This window comes from Camellia sinensis, chromosome 13 (genome assembly GCF_055761805.1).
Source record: "Camellia sinensis isolate YWXY chromosome 13, ASM5576180v1, whole genome shotgun sequence".
In the NCBI taxonomy this organism is placed as follows: Eukaryota; Viridiplantae; Streptophyta; class Magnoliopsida; order Ericales; family Theaceae; genus Camellia; species Camellia sinensis.
This window is the reverse complement of record NC_138973.1, coordinates 60,465,125-60,487,414: the sequence shown is the minus strand read 5'-3', so window position 1 is coordinate 60,487,414 and position 22,290 is coordinate 60,465,125.

The following is a 22,290-nucleotide window of genomic DNA, read 5'->3' as shown; positions in this document are numbered from 1 at the left end:
ACTGTACAAGTCTCAAGGATGCTTCTGAATCACCTTCTGAGCACTGTGGAATGTCACCGGTCGAAATTGAAGGCCACTGGCCAAGAGAAACTGGTCATCGACCATTTGTGGGTATCTCGGCCAACAATGCATAGCCGGCCGACACTTAAGAAGGCCGACCGACCATCTCTTCCTGCAGAATCCTATTTTTGCTGCAACAGAGGACAAACAGAGCATGTCAATGCATTTTCAAGGCAATGTTTGCACCACCACCCTCCTTATCATGTTTGAGACTCAAAGGAGCCCAGCGTGTATTTTAATGTCAAATGAAATGCACACAAAAACCCATAAATAACCCCAACCTCTATCATGGTTTATCAATAGGCAAGGGATGTAAACATGCAAGCAAAACTAGTGCAACATGAGCATGTTAATGATCGTGCCATACAAGGTTAAAGGTAACAAGCATGCCAAATGCAATGCAACCTAGATAAGCATGCAAATATGCAAGGCATGTGACAACATTTAAAGATAGGCATGCATGTAGCAACATACGAGGCAAGCATGCAACAACATGCAAGGGACAATGCATGCAAAATGCAAAGCAACTTAACAAAAGGGGGCATGCCAAATGCAATACAACTTAAGCATGCAACAACATGCAAGGCAAGCATGCAACACCATGCGATAATGGTCTTAAATCAAAATGGACAGCTCTCAAATAGGTCCAAATCAGTGGCCAATATGCTACGGAAATGAGGACAAAAAAACACATACAAACATGCATGCCAATTGGCCTAACACTTAAGCATAGTAGAACAACTCTTAAGCACACTTAGAAGAGGATAAACGTGGACACGTGGCATGCAAGGCCACAAAAGAGGTGTTACACTACACCTAACACAACCAAACATGGCATGACTTAAGCAACCAAAATCAGAGCTATTGCATGTTAAAATAAGCCCAAAAACTCACTTAGATGGCATCCCAAATGCCTAAGCATGGTGGCATACACAATGGACCATTCATGAGGCATAAGAACACAAACCCTTTAAAACATTAAAAGAGTAATAAGTGCAAGTGCTTGAGCATGAAACATGGACTGAAATAACATTACAAATGATGCCGAACCACTGAAATGATCCGAATAGAGCATGTTAGTGACTCAAACACCCAAAGCTAACAAGCTAGATTGCATGATAGCTATACAAAACAATGTAAGCATAACCAAAACAATGGAAAACAGAGCTCAAGCATGTTAAAACAAGGCTAGAAGTTTCATGAAGTTGAGCCAAAATCATGCTAAAATGATATGTTACAACATGATGCATGTTAAGACAAATCATGGGATTACATGACGAGTACGTGAAGCATGCATGGTATGTCTAAACCAAATCATAGTAGTGCTATATCATGAACAAACAAAGCCTAATATATACTGAAATGAAGCTAAAACAAGCTAAGCACACATGCTATAAACATAAGCCATTTATGCAAGTATTAAAGACAACAAGGAGAGGGGATGACCCTCTCCTATTTAAGACACCAAAACCACCTTTCCACCACTGAAAATTCTCCAAATTTCAGTGGTAGAAAGGTTATGCAAAGCTAAGAACAAAGGCCAAAATGGATGACCTAAAACAAGGCCTAACAAGGCCTTGGAGAGGGGAAATGACCCCAAACCTCAAAATGACCTTTAACAAAGTTCTAAAGCAAGTAAAAATAGAACTTTTATTAGTTATGAACTAAGCTTAAAATAATAAGCAATATAGGCTAAAAGCTTAAGCAAGAAAGGGGTATCTAAAGCAAGGAACTCACCCTTGTAGAACCTCTTCAAGAACAAAGCTCCAGCAGGTTTTCTGAGTTCAAACCAACCCAAGAACACTAAAATCAACCTCAAGGGACCTCAGCTCCAAGAGGATGGTGTTCTAGTGTGTGTTTGTGTACAATAGTAAGACAATACTACACTTTTGGGCACAAAACAAGGCTAAACAAAAAAGAATAGACACAATCCTATATCCATCCTCCCAAGAACCATTTTTCTGAACCTCTGAGGAGGGAGGAGGAACTCCCTCTTTATAGAAGTTCAAACCAAAGCTTCTAAGAGAAGCTAAGCAAAAGGGGTAAATCCCTCCATACACGTATGGAGGGGGGGAATTATGGATGCCAGCTGTGCCAGCTGGCACAAAATATCTGCATAAAGCAGATGAACAAGGTTTGGCCAGCAAAAATGGCCGATCGACCAACACAATGGCCGGCCGACCAAAAATAGTGCCGATCGGCCAAAACACTTGGCCGATGGAAAGAAAAAGGGCCGGTGGCCTCAAGCCTTGGCCGGTGGGTTGAGGGCATGGAAAACAAGCCGCCCTCTTCCTTTAGAAGTAAAAACACAAGTGTTTGGTTCACAACCAAGCACAAAATAGACAAGTTGAGAGATCTTGAGGCAAGGCGCGTAGCCGAGACCTCTGAGAACTCAAAATGAACACGAGCATGGGTGATCATCGAGTGTTCAAACGATGACGTCCAAGTCTTGAGGACGGTCAAAAATGGGGTGTTTACACTTGTACCTAAACTCAATGGCACTGTACACCGAAAACAAGCCGCTGCTGTGTAAGGTATTCCCCTCGTCCTTTAGGGAAATCGAATCAAACTGGTTTCACAAGTTACCGAAAAGAACAGTGAAGAGTTGGGAAGGCCTGGCCGAGATGTTTTTGGCCAGGTTTTTGGCCAGGTTTGTGACAAACAAACTGCAGCCATTGAGGGTAGACTCCCTGATGGCTCTAAGGATTGGCGAGGATGAAAGCCTCAGGGCTTATGCCAAAAGGTATTATGAAGTGTTTAACCAAATACTATGGTGCAATCAAGAATTAGCGGCCATTTATTTTAAGAACAGCCTGAACGATGACTGCCTGCTTCGAAAGTCACTAGCAAAGACGCTGCCCAAAAGTATGGAGGAACTCATAGCCAGGATTGAGAAGTATGCAAAAGCCAAAGAAGACACGCCAGAGACAAAGGCGTCGAAGCAAGAGAAGAGAAACGGTTCACCGAAGCGAGCCCAAGGACATACCGGATATAACAGGCAAGAGACAATACTAAGGGCTGCACAGGCAGTCACCACAGTGTTCCAGATACCGGTCTACAAAGTCCTGGAGAGAATCAGGAACTTGCCTTACTACAGAGCACCAGAGAAGATCCTTGGCAAATTTATGAGAAGGAGCCTAGGGAAGCATTGTGCCTACCACAATGAGGATGGACATTTGACTCATGGGTGTAGAGCCCTAAAAATACACTTAGAAGACCTGGTCAGACAAGGCCACTTGAGGGACCTGGTGGATGAGGCCAGAACAAGGGAAAAATAGGCAAGATTGCCCCAGGCACTGGCAGCACCACCCCCACCAGCACTACAACCACAAGCAGAAGGACTTCGAGTGATTAATGTGATTCACTCGAGGGTCAATGAGAACGAGATATGTGGGGAGACTCAGAGGGTAAGACACTTACAACACGTGTGTCAGGTCCAGCAAAAAAGGCCTAGGGCAGGCGAGTGCCAGGGACCAATGGTATCTTTTATTGAAGCTGACCTAAACATGGTGCAGCATCCACACAATGATGCTCTCGTGATATCCTTGAAGATTGGAGAGTGCCAGGTAAGGCGCATTCTAGTTAACCAAGGCAGCTCTTGTGACATCATGTATATCAGATGCTACAAGGAGCTCGGTCTTCACCAAGATAATCTGGAATAGTCCAACAGTCCAATGGTCAGGTTCAATGGCACACCGACATGGCCTTTGGGGGCAATAAATTTGGAGGTGCAGGTAGGCACCAGGAAAGTGAGCACAGAGTTCACAATCATTGACACCCCCTCACCTTACAACGTTATCCTGGGAAGGCCATGACTGCATGCAATGGGGGTTGTTCCCTCAACACTGCACCAGTTGTTGCGGTTCCCAACGGAACATGGAATCGAGGAGGTCAGAGGGGATCAAGTGCAGGCAAAGAATTGCTCAATGGCAGCAATGAAATCCACCTGCAACATACGAGAAGCAGAAACAGTAGAGATTGAGGATGAGGACATGAAGGTCCTTGAGGACGTTAGTAAAGAACCAGCCGAAAAAAGTGAGGAAGCCCTGAAGAAGATCCTAGTCCAATAAGGGGATGAAGACCGCTTCTTTCTTCTCGGCTCAGGCTTGGTCGAGGAAGAAGAAAAAGAGTTAGAGGCATTCTTGAGGGCAAACATTGAGGTGTTTGCCTGGACACCATACGAGATGTCTGGCATTGACCCCGAGGTCACTTGTCATAGACTGAATGTGGACAGGTCGGCCAAACCTGTCATTCAGCGAGTAAGGAGGCCTACGTTGATGCATGTTGAGGCAGTAGAGGAGGGAGTGGATAAACTTCTGGAGGCCAGAGCCATTCAAGAGGTAAACCATCCAATATGGTTATCAAACACAGTTGTTGTGAAGAAAAAGAATGGAAAGTGGAGGGAATGCGTGGACTTCACCAACCTGAACAAGGCTTGTTCCAAAGACAGTTTCCCACTCCCTAAGATTGACCAATTGGTGGATGCCACTTCAGGGCATAGAAGGATGAGCTTCTTAGACGCTTAGAGGGGGTACCAACAGATAGCCATGTACCCCCCGATGAGGAGAAGACTGAATTTATCACCCCAAAAGGGTCGTATTGCTATAGAGTGATGCCTTTCAGGTTGAAAAATGTAGGAGCAACTTACCAAAGATTGGTGACTAGGATGTTCAGACATCTAATAGGTAAAACAGTGAAGGTATACATTGATGACAAGGTCGTGAAGACCAAAGAACCTAAGGATCATCTGGCTGACCTGAAAGCAGTCTTTGATATCCTGAGGACATTTCGGCTCCGACTCAATGCGTCAAAGTACGCATTTGGAGTTGGGTCAGGAAAGTTCCTAGGATACTTGGTTACCAAAAGGGGTATTGAGGTGAGCCCAGATTAGATCAAGGCCATCTTGGACTTGAAGAGCCCAACATCGGCAAAACAAATGCAGATGTTGACTAGAAGGACCGCAGCCCTGAATAGGTTCATAAGCAGAAGTTCTGACAAGTGCAAACATTTCTTTAGTTTAGTGAAGAAAGCCATAGACTTCTTATGGACAGAAGAGTGCGAAGTCGCCTTGGCCAACTTGAAAAAATACTTAACCACAACTCTAGTTCTCTCAAAACCCGTCCCTGGCGAAGAGCTGTTTTTATACTTGGCGGTTTCAGAGCATGCAGTAAGCACAATGGTAATCAAAAAAGAAAAGTGAGAACATAGGGCAGTTTACTATGTGCGTAAAACCCTAGTAGATGCAGAGACCAGATACTTACCCTTGGAGAAGCTGATATTGGCCTTAGTAATGGCTTCCAAGAAACTGAATCATTACTTTCAAGCCCACAAGATTATGGTATTAAATGAGCATAATTTGAAGTCCATATTGCAGCAAGAAGATCTAATAGGCAGGATAGCCAGATGGGCAATAGTATTGGGCCAATATGACTTGGAATTTAGGCCCAAAACAGCAATCAAAGGACAGGTTTTGGCCAACTTTGTGGCTGAGTTCACACTAGGAGCCATCCCATGTTGGGCTCTGATGAGTTGCGACTTAGGATGTCCAGAAGAACAAGAAGAGACCCAACTGGAAATGAAAAACCCCACAGTAGAGCAAAAGAAAGAAGAGAAACTCAAGCCCTGCGATATTTATATCGGCGACTCCTTCTGCCTGTTTGTTGATGGGAGTTCAAATCGCTAGGGAGCAGGGGCAGGAATAGTACTAGTATCTCCAGATGGACGAATGTTAGAGCAATAAATTTGTTTGGGATTCAAAGCCTCCAACAATGAAGCAGAGTATGAAGCATTGATCGCAGGACTAAAGCTAGCAGCAATAATGGAAGCCGACAAAGTTGTGATCTTTTGTGACTCTCAACTTATTGTGAACCAAGCAATATGTGAGTACGTAGCCCGAGATAAAAGAATGATAGCCTACATCAAGGAGGTTGTTGGACTACTAGCCTTATTTTAGGATTGCCGATTACAGCAAGTTAGCCGAGATGACAACAGCAATGAAATCAAGGGAAGCAAGGACAATAATGGTTGACTATTTGTCAGGCCCAAGTGTGGAACCACTGATCACAGAGTATGAAGCAATGTGCTTAGAGATGGGACCAAGTTAGATGGATGCAATAGTAATATTCTTTAGGGATGGAAAGCTGCCAGATGATCGCAAAGAAGCACACAAGACCAGGCTGAAGTTGGTAAGGTTCAATCTGACAGTAGAAGGACATCTCTACAGAAGGTCTTTTATGGGTCCCCTTTTGAGATGTGTGCATCCTTCCCAAGTTGAAGACTTCCTGTATGAAATACACGAAGAAGTATGCAGAAGCCACACAGAGGTAGGTCACTTGCTCATAGAGCCATTACTCAGGGGTACTAGTGGCCCTATATGCAGAAAAATGCTGAAGCTTATGTCAGAAAGTATGAGAAGTGTCAAAGGTTTGCACCGTTGATACATTAACCAACAGCAGATTTAAACCCAGTATCCAGCCTTTAGCCATTTTCCCAGTGGGGCATGGATTTAGTTGGGCAACTACCTCAAGTAACTGGATAGAGAAAATTCCTGTTAGTAGCAATAGACTGCTTCACCAAGTGGGTAGAAGTAGAACCCCTTGCAAAGATTTGTGATGTTGATGTGAAGAATTTTATATGGAAGAACATCACCAGATTTGGGATTCCAAGGGCAATAATAGCAGACAATGGCACACAGTTTGACAGTAAGCTAATTAAAAGCTTCTATGCCAAATACAAAATCAAGAACTACTATTCCACTCCAAGCTTCCCTCAAAGCAATGGTCAGGTAGAAGCATCCAACAAAACTATCTTGGATGGGATCAAGAAGAGGCAAAGGAAAGTGGATAGATGAGTTGCCCAATGTACTCTAGGCATATTGGACTACTTCGAGAAGATCAATTGGGGAATCCCCATTTGCCATGGTTTATGGCACAGAGGCAGTAATCCCATTAAAAGTCGGCATCCTAGGAATCAGAACCCAGGGAGTAGAGAATGAGACTAATGAGGCATTTCTGGCCCAAGATCTGGACCTGTTGAAAGAAAGAAAGGAGAGAGCAGCAACTCGGCTGGGGATATACCAACAGTAGCTTGCTAGGGCTTACAATAAGAAAGTCAACCCACGAGAGTTCCAAGTTGGGGACCTCGTCCTGAGAAAGGTCGTCGGCAATAAGAAGGATCCCAAAGAGGGCAAGCTTGGCCCAAAATGGGAGGGACCTTATAAAATCATCTCGGTCACCGGCAATGGGGCATATCGGCTTGAAGACAGTGAAGGCAAAGAGCTGCCAAGACCATGGAATACTTGCAACTTGAAGTTTTTTTATCATTAGATTTTTAGTTTTTTTTAAATTTTTTTGTTATTAGCCGAAGTAATAATAAAATTTTAGCTCGATTTTTCTTTCAAACTTGTGTAGTACGACTGACCAGTCACTTGGCGATGTTTCTGATTGAAACATGACGAATAACTTAGATTTATTATATGGCAGAGTTGAATTATACTTGCATATAATAGAGCTGAACTAAGTTGGCGATGTTTCTGATTGAAACATGACGAATAACTTAGATTTATTATATGACAGAGTTGAATTATACTTTTATATAATACAGTTGAACTAAGTTGGCTATGTTTTTTATTGAAGCAAGATGAATAACTTAGACTTATTATACGGCAGAGTTGAATTATACTTGCATATAATAGAGTTGAACAAAGTTGGCGATGTTTTTTATTGAAACATGACGAATAACTTAGACTTATTATATAGCAGAATTGAATTATACTTGCATATGATAGAGTTGAACTAAGTTGGTGATGTTTCTGATTGAAACATGACGAATAACTTAGACTCATTATATGGCAGAGTTGAAATTATTCTCTCATATAATGGAGTTGAACTAAGTTGGACTAACTTAGACTTGCCATGTCGGCAGAATCAAACTCAGATTGGAAATAGGTGCATTTCAGTAAGGTTAACAAAGAAACCAAGGTTGAGAACTTTGGCTAGTCTTTGTTTGAATCTAACTTCGGCAACAAGGTCATCGGTAAGTACTTAATGTTAACATAAGTGAAACTTAAGTTCACATTAGGAGGCAGAGAGCTGGAGAATGATGGATGAAGTTTAAAGTGTTTAGGAGTTGGAATTTTTTACAAGCTAGAATTGGCTTAACACTTGTTAAAATTTTCAGGAAAATTTACAAGTTAAAGTTAAGCTGAGGTAATATTGTAAGAAGTAGAAGTACATATGCACTTGCCGAGATGTGAAGGGTTGTCCAACTCAAGGAATATAGAAGACAGAAGTCTTGATAAGAAAGAGTGAAGTGGCAAGTTTAAAATAACACTTGTGGAAATATTTTTATAATGTTTTCAAGTGTTAAGCCAAGGCCGAGATTGCACAATTAAAGGGTTCTTAGAAAAAATATCCGAGGTACATTACCTCGAAGATATTGCACAGTTAAGGTGTACTTTTGAAAATATGCAAAAATATTATAAGTATGGAATGGTACATAGGAAAAAAGAAGGCATACATTCAGACACTTGGAAGAAAATATAATGACTAGCATTCAGATAAGAAAGTTGTTCAGATACAAAAAGGCACTTCAGCCTGCAGAAGGATTACTTGTTCACGTACAAAAAGGGCACGTCGGCCGAAAATGAAAACTAAAACATTGTTTAGAATGTAAAAAGTACTAAGTACAGGAAAAGCTTATAGTCAGACTACTCGGCATTGGTGGTAGGCTGTGTCTCGGCCTCAAAAGACAATTGGGAAATCTTATCGACAACCTTCTTAGCCTCGAGCTTGGCATCAATTTCTTGTAGAGTTTGATTGAGGCTCTTCTTGGCGATAAGCACCTCGGGTATAATCTTCTTGGGGGAGGCACTTTTGGAGACTTCATCCTCCTCATCCTAAGTCAAGTCCAGGACTTGCTCATTTAGAGTTGAGGACTTGGCCCCAACAGAAACTTCAGCGTTAGCTACCACCTCGGCTTCTTCATCTTCTTCTTCCTCTTCATCTTCTTCTCCTCCTTCCCCAGTCTTAGCCTCAGATTGGCTTGTAGCAGGGGCGAATGGAAAAGCAAGTCGGCCTTCATTTCTGAGGGGAGAGTCCTCGGGGACAGCCAACTCCTTCAGAGCAGCCATCCAACCAAGAGTGAAACCCTTGTTGCATTCCTGTCTGACTTGTTTTTTGTAATCGTTGCGGACGTCGGCTGCCACCCTCGGCATAGGCCTTTTCGTCCGCCGCTTTGATCTCGATATCTTTTGTGGCCATGGCATTTCGGAGTTCTTCTTGGGCTTCGGCTGTTTTTACTTCGGCCTCTTTTTTCTTGACTTTGAGAACCTCAGCAACAGCCTCTGCAGCACCGGCCTTTTCTTCGGCTTCATCTTAGGCTCGCTTAGCTGCCTTGGCCTGATCTGTTAAAACTTTCATTTTGGCCTCAGCGTTGTCTAACGACTTAAGCAAGCTAGTTGCCTCCTTGGTCTTACGGACCAACTCCTTCTTCATGTCCTCAGCCTGTATCGCAAAGGAGTGGGCGTGCTGGATCACCTAGAAACAACGGAATGAACAAAGTTAGTGAACTTTTGTAGTATGGAAACAAAGAATGGAGAGTACCAAGTGTTAGAAATTTACCAGTACAGAATGCTGCACCATCAGAGCAAAATTTTCATATTCGCTGACCTCGACCATACGGTTGAGGTCATTGGGAAGGAGCAATGTAGTAGAGAGGGCAACACCGACCTCAATATCAGAAGCGCTATCGCCAACTTTGACTAGAGTCCGGGGTCAGGGGGGCTAGGGGTCATCAGATTTAAGGAAACTCGAGGTGGCTGTAGAGTCCGACTTCAGCATCTTTGACTTAGTGGATTCAGAGAGGTCAGCCTCGGCGGGCCTCTTCTTAGCGGCGGAGGTGCTTTTCTCAACCTCGGTCAACTTGGGTATAGGCAGAGTGTCCTCAGAGTCGATCTGAGTCACTGTTGCCTTGGCTTTGGCCTTCTTCACCCTTTTTGGCTTGGCATTTGGTTGAGATTGCGATGGTGAAGATTGGACTGTAACAACATTGGAGATGTCGGCTAGAAGGTTTTCGGTGACGGCCTTTGGTGTGCCCCATCTTGTCGGCGGTGGCAGCGACTGTAACCTTGGTGCCAAAGTGAATTGCCAGTAGTGCCGTGGGTGGGTTGGCTGGATCGAAAGTCGACACCTCAGAACTTCGGCGTTTTTGGCTACAAGTTCTACCAGCAGGAGTGTTGGCGGGAACTCAGCGTCGATGCTGTGCTGGAGGAATTAGTTGGGGAGCGGATATTGATGGTTGCTCTGCTGGGTCAGATGTTAAGGCTTGGTCTGGTCGTGGTGACGAAGTGGTAGGAGGAGTTGTGGCTGAAGGTGGAGACTTGCTCTTCTTAAGGACGTCAGACAGGGTGGATTTGTAAGTTGGGATATAGTTCAGCAGCAGAGGAGTCTTGCGCTGATTAACAGGCAAGTCCAGTAGCTTCCTAAAATCTTTGCTGGAGTAGAAGGTTTCGCGGAAGTCTTTCGGTGGCTGAGGAAGAATTGCAAGTTAAAAACAAACATTAGAACATACAAAAGTATCAAAGTAATAAAGACTTGAAAGCAAGTAAAGTGACACTTGGTTCTTACCATTACCCTCTTTAAAAATTGATCGACTCAAGGGGTAGAGGTGGAGGTCATCATCTGGTGGGAACTCCCAGTTACCCGAGACGATGAAATAATCATCTCCAGCACCTTTGTTGGAGTCTGGGAGGTCGGCAATAAGTTTGTACTCATTGACCTTGGCTTGAGGTAATAGAAGTAGCCTTTTTCTGATTTAAGGCCACACTTGGTATAGCAGTATTGGATGTCGGCTAGTGTCATCCTAGCGTTTTTTCGGCTAGCTAGGGCAATTATACCGTTTACGACTCTGTAGGAGTTAATGGCTAGCTGTATTGGGTTAAGTTTGTAAAAATGGAGGACTCGGCGAAAAAGGATGTCGAGAGGGAACCTAAGACCGCACTCGATGAATGCGACTACTGGAAAAGGCATAGAGTCCCCATCAGGCATAATGGAGTCCTCCTCTCCTGCCAGCCTAAGGTGGACATTGGCTGGGATGGAGAACTATGTCCTAAAGTACTCTAGTTTGGCCGGGGTGTCTACCCTCCACCTAAACATACCCATGGTGTCGCCTTATGAGGATTAAGGCAAAAGTTTCAGAAATGAGTGTTTGGTATGGGTTTGAGGACCTCGGCTAAAACCCTAAAGAGCATTGAGGTAAATTTTTTTGAAAATCTAAAGGGTTTTTGGTTCGGTTTTCCTAAAGAACAAGGTTCTAAAACAAATCCCAAGCCTAAAACTATGCAAACAAGAATTGAAGGCAGGTATCCGGAAAATGTAACAAGAAAACAGGGCAAAGAGCATGATTCAAACTCAAGAAGGTAACAGAAATTCAAGAACATAGATTAAAAATCAAGAACAGTGATAAACTATCAAAAACATCGAGACACGTGAAACAGTGCATATGTGTGCATAGGGGCCATGAACCGTGTATGCATGCCCAAAAGTAGATTGAACAACTAGAAATCCCAAACAAAGCGTCTTTGGTACTCAAAGTGATGGAATTCAAAACACAAGCAAATATTCAAGAGCACGAACAGGTTCGTAATAACAACAATTAGATGCAATAAAATTTTGAAGAAAAATTAAAAGATTGAAAATGGGGAAACAGTGACTTACCGAAGAGAATGATGCCAGTATGAGGTACGTCGGAGTCAGACGGTAACGGTGAATGGAGTGAAACAGTGAGTGCCTCACTAGAGGGGATGAACAGAGCAAGTTGTAAAGCTTGAGAACTTAGGCAATGGTGGTTTGGAGGCAAGAAACTTTAGAGAGAGAAAGCTTGAGAGAAATCAAGGAACGAAAAGTGAAGAGATAGAGAGAGAGGGTGGTGTTTTTGTTAAAACACAAAAAGGCGACAAAGCTTAAATGTATGCCTTGGCGATGTGTCTGTCAGACGGTGCGGGCAGAAGCAATGCGACCTGATGGCCCGTGTCAGGTATGGACCAATGAACAAAAGACGCATAGCGAAAACGGTTGAGAAATCGTACGTGATAGCTCATGCGCAGACAGAACTCTTGGAGTTCTTGATTTAATAAAGCAAAGACCTCGGCTAGAGGGGCGATCTCGGCTAAGGAACTTGAAAAACTTGGTTCTTGGTTCTAAGGCATTATTAAAACACACTGTAGTCTTGGTCATTAGGAGCCGACGTAAGATGACCTCGGTAATAAAAGGGTAAAGTAAGCTTTTTTAGCCGATGTGCTATATGGATGAACAATATAGGTTCCATCACCTCAGGATGCCGAGGTAATAAAACCTAGGGGGCAATTGTGGGGGTATATTTTGTGAATGACAACACGTGGCCAAGGTGGCACCGAAGTGCCATCCGAGGTGCCACGTGTCCTGGTCACGGCGCCGAGGTGATCTCGGCTAGACTGAGGTTACCTACGAAGATACCGGAATCCGAAGTGAACGAATAAACTATAAGAGTCCTAGAATGGGAAAGGACCTCAGCCTGGATAAGGATAAAGCTCTTAAAGAGTTTATCTTCATCTATTGGAAAGTCCAGGATGAGCATTGAGCTAGAGTCCAAGAGAAGCTAGGCTTCTAGAGGAATTAGGTTAGTGTTGGCTATAAAAGTAAGGCACTCTTGTGAGTCTAAGGTACGTTTTTTGTATTATGGCTAGTGAGTTAAGCACTGTTTGCTATGTTTAAGAGATAATTGAGTACTGACTTGATCGTCGGAGTGCCCCCAGGTGAACGAACCACCGCCGGAGTCTTACCTTTCTGTGGCAGGTTGTTTGGGCGCAATCTATTCTGTCGGTGTTCTCTAGCTGAGTACCTGTTTGGCAGTGAGGTCGGAAAACAGCACCCACACTTATGTGTATGGCCTGATGGACGGATTTGGAAATTATAATTTATTTAGAAATGGGCTGGGATTGATTATATAGGCTCGATGTTCAGGCCGGATGGACTTGGGTAGACATAAAGTCCTTTATTAGATAGTACTGGCCCGACCCGGTGAATGAGCACCCCTAGTCTCATCGTAATCTTTCCGATCAAGTGCATTCAAGCCTATAAATAGATCTACGATCTAGCCATTCAATTGATTCCAACATTCTTAAGCAAAATTATTTCATAAGATCAAATCTGGAATTCATTTTTCTCTCTTTCTCTCTCGCTCTCTCTATCGATTTCGATTTTTCAATCAAGAGCTTTCTGTTTTTTGATATTCTATTTAACTGCAAAAATATTGGACCACAATTTTCTGGCTTCGTCTAATCGAAGATATTTTGATCTGTCTTGGTTTGTGCAAATGCAGACAAAAGATCTATAGATCAGTTTCATTGTATCCTGAAGGCGGATTTGTTATTAACTCGGTGCACATCATCGTTTTTTTATCAGCAAAAGAAAACTTTATTAATGAACCCAACAGATGAAATACATCAATAAAGCAAGGGGACGTGCACAAGCATCACAGCATAACTTCAAAATCCTAACTAGGTTGACACCAAGAAGAACACCCAATCCCTTGCTAGAAAAACCCACAAGGTCGGCGAGAAACAAACACAAAACATAGAACCAACACCAACAAAAAAACCATAACAAAAAAAAAAAAAAAAAAAAAAAAACTAAAGAAAAAAAGGACACCCAGCCACACACCTCCAGACCACAGAACTCAACCCCAGGAACTGGTTACACTCCACAGCCCAGGCTCAACTATATCAGCAACCCAACACCAAGCCTAAGCCAAACCTCACCAGCCCCAACCCAATGTCCTACCCAGAAAAACAAACAACAAACCTTCGACAAAGAATACAGAGGGATCCCACTCTTTACCTTGCAGGAAACTTGACCTGATGCAAGTTGGACACCATGTCATGCACTGATAAATCACATATGGGGTAGTCATATCTGACCTAAAGTGCAATCTTGACCTTCACAAGATCAGAACACTCATCCAACTTAGGCTATGATCCCGAAAAAACACAATCATTTATGCATTTCCAAATAGACCACATCAAAGCCATTGGAATCGATTTCAATATGGACTCTTCCATGTTTTTAAACTTGACCCCAGTCCCCCAGTCAATAAGCCCCCCAAACTATCTCAGGAACAACCCATTGGAGACCCTACCAACACACCAAACTTGACCACACCTTCTAGACTACCAGGCACAATAATAGAACATATGATGGATCGTTTCACACACCAAAAATAAACATTAAACTATACCAAATTCCTTAGAATAATGGTAAGTCCAAGTATCGATCCACATGGACAAATGAGAAATTAAACTAATTTAATTGTTATATTCCTAAATTAATTTTGATAAAAAGATTGAGGAATATTATAACTAAATGAGAATAAAATGAAATTAAAAAATTAAATTGACAATTAAAAGTAGGGTTTGAGATACTGATTTTTGGGAAAATGTCATGACCTGAACCTGTTCCTAAAAGTTTAGGTCATGACCGACCTATACTCAGGCCTCAAAAACAAAAATTCCATAATGTTCAAATCATACTGGGGCCTAAAGCGAAAACAAAATTAATGATATTGTCCATTGGGCTTGTGCATACATGATAATTGGAATAATTAAAATAATGTAAACACGCTAATATACATACATATATATATATCACACATATACATAAAACTTACGTAAATACAAAATTCTAACAATACAAGGTTAAAGCCTCAACACAGAGGCACATCTTGGATGGCTTGACTTAGCAGGTTCACAAAAGAACTCCTGAGGCTGTCCTAAGGATGGTCTCTGGATTGATCATCTACATACAAATAAAATACAGAGTGAGCGAAGCTCAATGAGTAATAATAAAGTGAAGTGAATCAAGTAAATAATCTAGATTCAAAAGAAGCATAACACAATACTCTTCCACATTTACATCATTCAAAACATTATTCATAATCATATTTACAAAACGACCTTAGGCCCACCATATAACAAAATGGTCTCGGCCTACATATATCAAAACGGCCTCGGGCCCAATCGAATATTAAAACGGTCTCGAGCCCAATCATATATCAAAACGGCCTCGGGCCCGCCATATCATATTACAAATAATTCACATTTCATATCCACATTCCATATCATAAGTCTTGTAACTCATTTATTCGCATAAAACATAATTCCAGAACATCGCAACATTTACATATAAAAATAAATATAAATAAATATATCTTTACAATATTATTACTCACATTGATGGGCTTCTGGTAACAGTTGGGCGATATCCTTGTCTTGACCTACAAATTATATAGCGAAACATATTGAACATAGAATTACTCTCTTGATCAAAGTTACTTTTCTTAATCTTTGATTAATCAAATAAACCGAACCCTTACTTTGCCTTAACCAATTATTTATGCTGGTTCTAAACTCATTAGTCCTCAATGGGTCATAATTCATATCAAGGAAAATGGGAAGAAACGGAAGAAAATTGGGTTAAGAGAAGAAATGGCATGAAACGAGTAGATAGAAAGTGAACAACTTTCACTAATTTGAACATATCTATTTTTGTACTCAGAATTTGGGCATGAGACTATCGCCATTAGAAACTAGACTTCCGGGGCTTGAATTTAGGCTCAAGAATCACTTAAAACGGAGTCCAAATGAGGGAGACATGCTTATTTGAAGTTGGGTTGAAACATGGGTGCCCCGCACTTGCGGGAAACAGGGCCGCACGTGCGGGACAACGTGCTTTTTTATCAGAATCAAATTGGGTGCTAGAAATGGACTGTTGCACATGCGGGAATCCCCGCCACACGTGCGGCTTTGGGAAAAATCTTCTACCGAAATTATGTGATGGCTCTAGCATTTGTTCTTCCATTTTCCAAGCTAAGTTTCAACTCAAATCACTCAAAATCATGTAAAACTAATGGAAATTATGAGGTTATGATGGTTTTCTAAATCAAAACATCAAAAATACAATGAACTCAAAGTAAGGAAAATCAATCTCCTTATTTAGTTCTTTTCCAAACTTTTTCAAAACTTCTTTTTCCATATTCACATAGATCTTCATTTCATATAATTAACCATACCAAACCTCAAGATTAAGGCTTAATTCAAGCAATTCAAGCAATTCCATCTCAAAAACATGACATCTAAACACAATAAACATGAAACTCAAGCTAGATTAGAGCACAACTTAAACATACAACTTTCTAACTTCCATTTTCTTAATCTTTCATTTATATATATATATATATACACATGAACTCAAAGCATGCAAAGAGACAATTTAGGAAACAATTCCTTACAATCCAACCCAACACAAGTTCAAAACACAAGAATCAACTCTTTGACTAAACAAACCCAAAGATTACATGCTCATTTCATGAGATTTGTTAAGTATAGATCAAAAACCCAAACCCTAGCTTTCGTGAGTGCTAAAGCTTCATGTCAAGACTTGATTCCAACAAATTAAAGAAGGGTTTGCACTTACCTTAAGCCAATCTTTGGATTATTCTCTCAAATTCCTCCAAGTTTCTAGCTTGATTTCTTCTTTTTCTCTCCCTTTTCTCTTCTTCCCTTCTTTCTCTAGAGCTCTCTCCCTTTTTCTCTACGCGTTTTTGCCTCTTTAAAGGACAAAGATGAGCTCCAATATATATATATAAGTCATATATATCTATAAAGGCCAACCAAACATAACTTAACGAATCGGACGAAATCAATTTTCAATTAAACTGCCCGAATGGCTCTAAAAATTCCAATTAACATATTCATGTACTCAATTTTAGTTTATGAACCCATCAAAGTCGTTAATTTCAGTTTCAAAGTATTAACTCTAGGAGTTTTAGCCAAATAAAGCTAATTAATTCATTACGAATCAAATTTTTACAAAACTTCATATAATGCCTTAAAATCATGCTAATCATAACCGTGAAGTCAATTTCAATTTATCACGCATAATCACACGTACAATCGCTCATATAACGAGGGCATTAAAGCATATGGAGCATTTGAAAAAGTCGGGTTATTACAGAAAATTTTAACCACATAATAATAATACTTAACATTAGCCATCAATTGTACTCCACTTTGAACTACCTGATATTTCACAACTACAAGTTTGAAACGTTGATCAAGAGAATTATTGCATTTAACGTACAAGCACGAATCATCCCGAGTAGCACAAGTCGTTTACTCTAAACTATAGTAGCAACACGACCCGTCTCTCGTAGTATGACTTGTTTCATACTTTGAACACAAACACAAAGAAAACGAATGTACGTAAAGCATTAAACAATCACAGAGTATAAAATACTTGAAGAGATGAAAAGCAAAATCATTATAAACTTCCAAAACATCCATTCATTTATTCAAACCGTTTCATAATCAAAGCCTACAAAAAATCCCTTTACATGGCTAAGATTTCATCAAAACCCTAAAAATAGTAGCCTAACCACTCATGGAGGAGTGGGAAGAGGTGGAGGAAGAAGAAGCCACCATGGGAGACATTCTTCAAGCTTCAAGTTGTTTTTCTTCTAAACCCTAGCCTCTCTCTCCCTTTTCTTTGAAATATTTTTTATCCTAGCTACAACCTCTTTTTTTCCCTTTTATTCTAAGCAGAGAACCTTAAATTTTCACGCATGCAACCCTAGGTGGGCCGCTCGAGCGCCGTGGTGGTGGGCCGCACGTGCGGTGAGGTAGTAGGCCGGGACTTTTCACTACTCACATGAAAAATCTACTTTTACGCCACTTTTTGCTTGAATTTGCGTGCTGCCTACCAAATCTGTACAAGTGTACAAAACACATCACCTCAACCAAATAAACAAAATCAAAGACTATAAATGTAACTTAAGCAGCCTCAATGTGGTACCTTTCAACTTACATCACATCCTCCAACTTACATTTTGCTAGTCCTCGAGCAAAACAATAGAAATAAGAAGAATAAAATACGCTAAGCCACTTTTGTAGGGATCATGATTGCATTTCGCATATGCAACAAGCCTTTAAACCACAATGTTACCCCAAGTGGACGAGTATAATCTCGTAAGGGTTTCCAGATATGATATCTACAAACATCAACACCTTCACATCTGCCCAACAACAAGTAATCACACTACTCCAACTCTCAATTAACTTATGTGCGAACTATAGTGTGATATTAAAACATGATAAGTCGTTGAAGGCATGGTGGACAAGCATGAAGGAATCTATTGAGCAAAAATCACAATTTAGTTATTACAAAGGTTAAGTCCCCTGTGCTTGCGAATGCTAGTAAACTCATCATAAGTACTGTCGGTGTAAAGTGCATTCTCCATAGCTAGTTAACTATCCACTAAAAGAGCTCAGTGTAACTCATAATAACACCCAACATATACAGAAAAACTAAAATTTTGCAACCAAAATTCTCATTTTTTTTTTTTGAAAGACTGTGCAATATCCTCATCCATTAAGCTTTTTGATCAACCCATGTAACAAGCATTGGGCCAATGACTCCCTAACCAGACGGTTTTAGGGCACTAGGTGTGAAGACACCCCTATGGGCTTAATAACTCGAGCTAAAAAGGCTACGGACGCGAACAAATCTTTATTTTATTTTTTTTCCTTAACTATGCAATACCTAGGTTCCTTAAGCTTTCTAATTAACCTATGTTGCAAGTATTGGGCCAATGACTCCCAAACCAAACGAGTTAGAGCACCAGGTGTAGAGACACCCCTACCGGCTTAATAACTCGAGTTAAAGAGGCCATGAACCCAAACAAGTCAAATTTATTATTATTATTATTATTATTATTATTATTATTATTATTATTATTATTATTATTATTTATGAGAATCAAGGCTACTCATTTATTTTTTCTGCAACACTAGAATAGAGAGGTCACCACTATGAAAGTGTGTTTATGTGAAGCAAGGCATACTCATAACAAGTGTACTAATACCACAAACACAAATAACTCTCCTAGTGCAAAAATCACATACGAGTATTTACCCAATAAACCATTTTTATACAAGTCCACTATGTTCTCCAATTAACATATGTTTATATCACCACCATACTGGCACAAAGGGAACATCAAGTGAAGTAGTGCAATCAAGTACAGTAAGTACAAACATGAATTGTCTTTATAAATATCCTCACCCCCCTACTAGAATACAACATTGTCCTCAATGTAAGCAACTATAAAGTAGATAGTAAAATGAGAGTGAGAGAGAGAGAGAGAGAGAGAGAGAGAGAGAGAGAGAGAGGATCTTACCAGACTGCGGAGGCGCGTATCCAGTGAGGCAGGGACGAACCATGCATCAGCGTCCGAGTCTCGAATGCCTCATCATGAACCCTAGCACCAAGCTGATCAAACCGCGACTGGCTCGACTTCAGGTATGCATGGAAGTTAGTTTGTAGAGATACAACTGACTACTAATACTCGAGATGATGGGCATTAACTTGGTCAAATGCCGTCTGCGAGTAGTCTCGATAGTCGGCCCGATAATCAACCACAGATTGCTGAATGGCAGCTTGATTATCCAAAATAGCCTGATATTACACCTGATTCATATGAGATTTTGGGCCAACTATCGAGACTACTATGGTGCTGGCACAGCTGGGGCCTCTACTGGAATATCACTAGGATTGGTTGGGGAATCGGGGAGGAGTAGTGGAGGCGGCAGGCGAGCAATGGTTTGGCACTATTGGGTTTTACCATAAAGCGTTGGCGGTGGAAGCTGAACCTTATGGGTTCGAGTGGGTATGTCCCTTGGTCTTTTATGAGTGCAGTGATGAGGTTGGCGAAAGGAAGGGCCCATGCAGATCCGCCTCGAGTGTAGCGCAACTTGACTTCATTAAGAATACGAGTCATCCGGTTGAAGATCAAAATAGGGATGTTGTCACGACCCCAAACCGCCCCTAGTAGTTTGGTGCCGTGATGGCCAGTAATCCGTAATTACCGAAGGCCAACTTACAAAATCACACACAATCAGAGTATAAAATATGGGGCTTACAAGAGCGGAAGCAACACATATACATATACTGAATCTAAATATCCCATGAGAGCCGTGCTTAAGTCCAATGAAATGACATACATTTTACAAAGTCTTACAACTTAGATACCATAAGGGAATGAGATACAAAATACATCTTGACCAAAAGGCTTCTCAAGCCGACATATACAAGTGCACATGAAATATAAGCTAAGAAGCATAATCTTCAAGATGGTACAAAATGCTAATCCAAAGCACGTCGGCAATGCACCCAAAAACACATCGGCTACACGTCTGGGCCTCATTGCCTTCTTGTTCATCACCTACATATATATAGAGAGGGTGAGCTTGGATACTCAGTGAATGATATTAGAAATAAAGGTTTTGCATGATTGATACCCAAGATTTCTTTCAAAACAATACATAGCATACTTTACAATCAAGGGGGAAATCAAGTTCATTGCCGGCCTTTCAAGTTCCTTGGATGTTATTACATCTACTTAATACAAGGGGGTGATGACAATTCCAAGACAAGAGTGCAGTTGCATTATAGTCCCCTGCAGCTAAGGACTTTCAAGACAAGAGTGCAGTTGCATTATAGTCCCCTGCAACTAAGGACTTTCAAGACAAGAGTGCAGTTGCATTATAGTCCCTTGCAACTAAGGACTTTCAAGACAAGAGTGCAGTTGCATTATAGTCCCCTGCAACTAAGGACTTTCAAGAAATGTCATCAAAACAAGATAGTGCTTAATATACAAGTAGGGATAGTCATTCATGCTAGATCAAGTACTTTTCAAAACAAGGCAAGACGAGATTTATGAAAGCAAGTGTAACATAGCTTTATTAAAAATACCACTCACATAGTTCTTCAAACGTCGGGGTCGAGACAAGCCCAAGTCCTACAAACACATGGCAAAGCCTATTGAATGCACCTTCAACAAGTTTCGTATGTACACAAATGATTTCGGAAAACATGCTGGGCACCAACCAGGTCTAGGCCGAGGTTCCACACCTCCTCGCCGAGGTGTGTTCCCGAGGGCCTCATGCAAGGAAAGGAGGTCGGGAAACTCTGGGTTTCCCTCTGCTGATGAACATGGAGAACATGAGTGTGAAAACATGAAAAATATGAATGTTCGATCACAATCTGTTATCACAAATCTGGGATTTTCATGCTACGAGTTTGAAAACATGGACCTGGGTACCCGTACTTGGAATTTTTGCGGAAATAAACACAAAAACATGATTCTTTATGCAAGCTTTCGGATCAAAACAAGACATTTTCTTGAAGAACACATGAATGTCATTTTCTCTTTCTAAAACCGAACTCCAAAACAATGCATGGCTTACAAATCATATCCGATCATGCAATGCAATAACATGAACATAAAGAACATCATGAGCAGATCAAGAATCTAACCTTAGAACACGGATCTAACGGTTCGATCTCTAGGAATCAAGCTTGAAGATTTACTTTCTCACTCTAAAACTCCTTCTTCCTCCTAGAGTTTCTCTCTCTACAAGGCAAGGTTATGATTCCAAATGATAGTTTTCTTTACGCGGTTCTGGGGTTAACCCTCTGCTGAGACACGTGGCGGCGACTGGTTGGGTTTTCCCTGAAAAGGTGGCTGACAGACCAAACAAAGCATGGTGGAAGGGTGTTCAACAAGTAAAACGGTATGGGCTCTCTGACGAGGCAATGACATCGGCTAATAACAAGGCGTATCTAACAAGCTACGTGGAATGGCACTCCGGCAAGGGGTGACATTGGCTAACAAAAGGACTTCGGCAACTAAGGTGACAATGACCTCGGCTAGGTAGGACAACACTTGACTAAGCTGTGCCACATCTTGGCCTAGATGCGCCACACCTCGGTCTAGGTCATACCACTCCAGGACGAGATCATTTGGGTGCAAGGTAACATCTCGGCTAATGTGTCAAGGCAAGGACGGAGGTCAACAAGGGGTTCCAAGATACTTCTAGACTGAGGATGACCTCGGCTTGGAATGATCTAGGCGTAACGTAACCTAGGCTTGGAATAACATCGGCTTACATAACTCAGGCAAGGCGTGACCTAAGTTTCACATCAGGGAGGGAACAAGACAAGCACACAACACTTAGACAAATCACAAGGCTTCAAAACAAGGCATGGATCTCACTTGCTAAAGTGAAGCAAGTCACAAACATACACATGCAAGCTTAACAAGCCATAATCATACAGATGCTTATGAACATGACGAAGACAT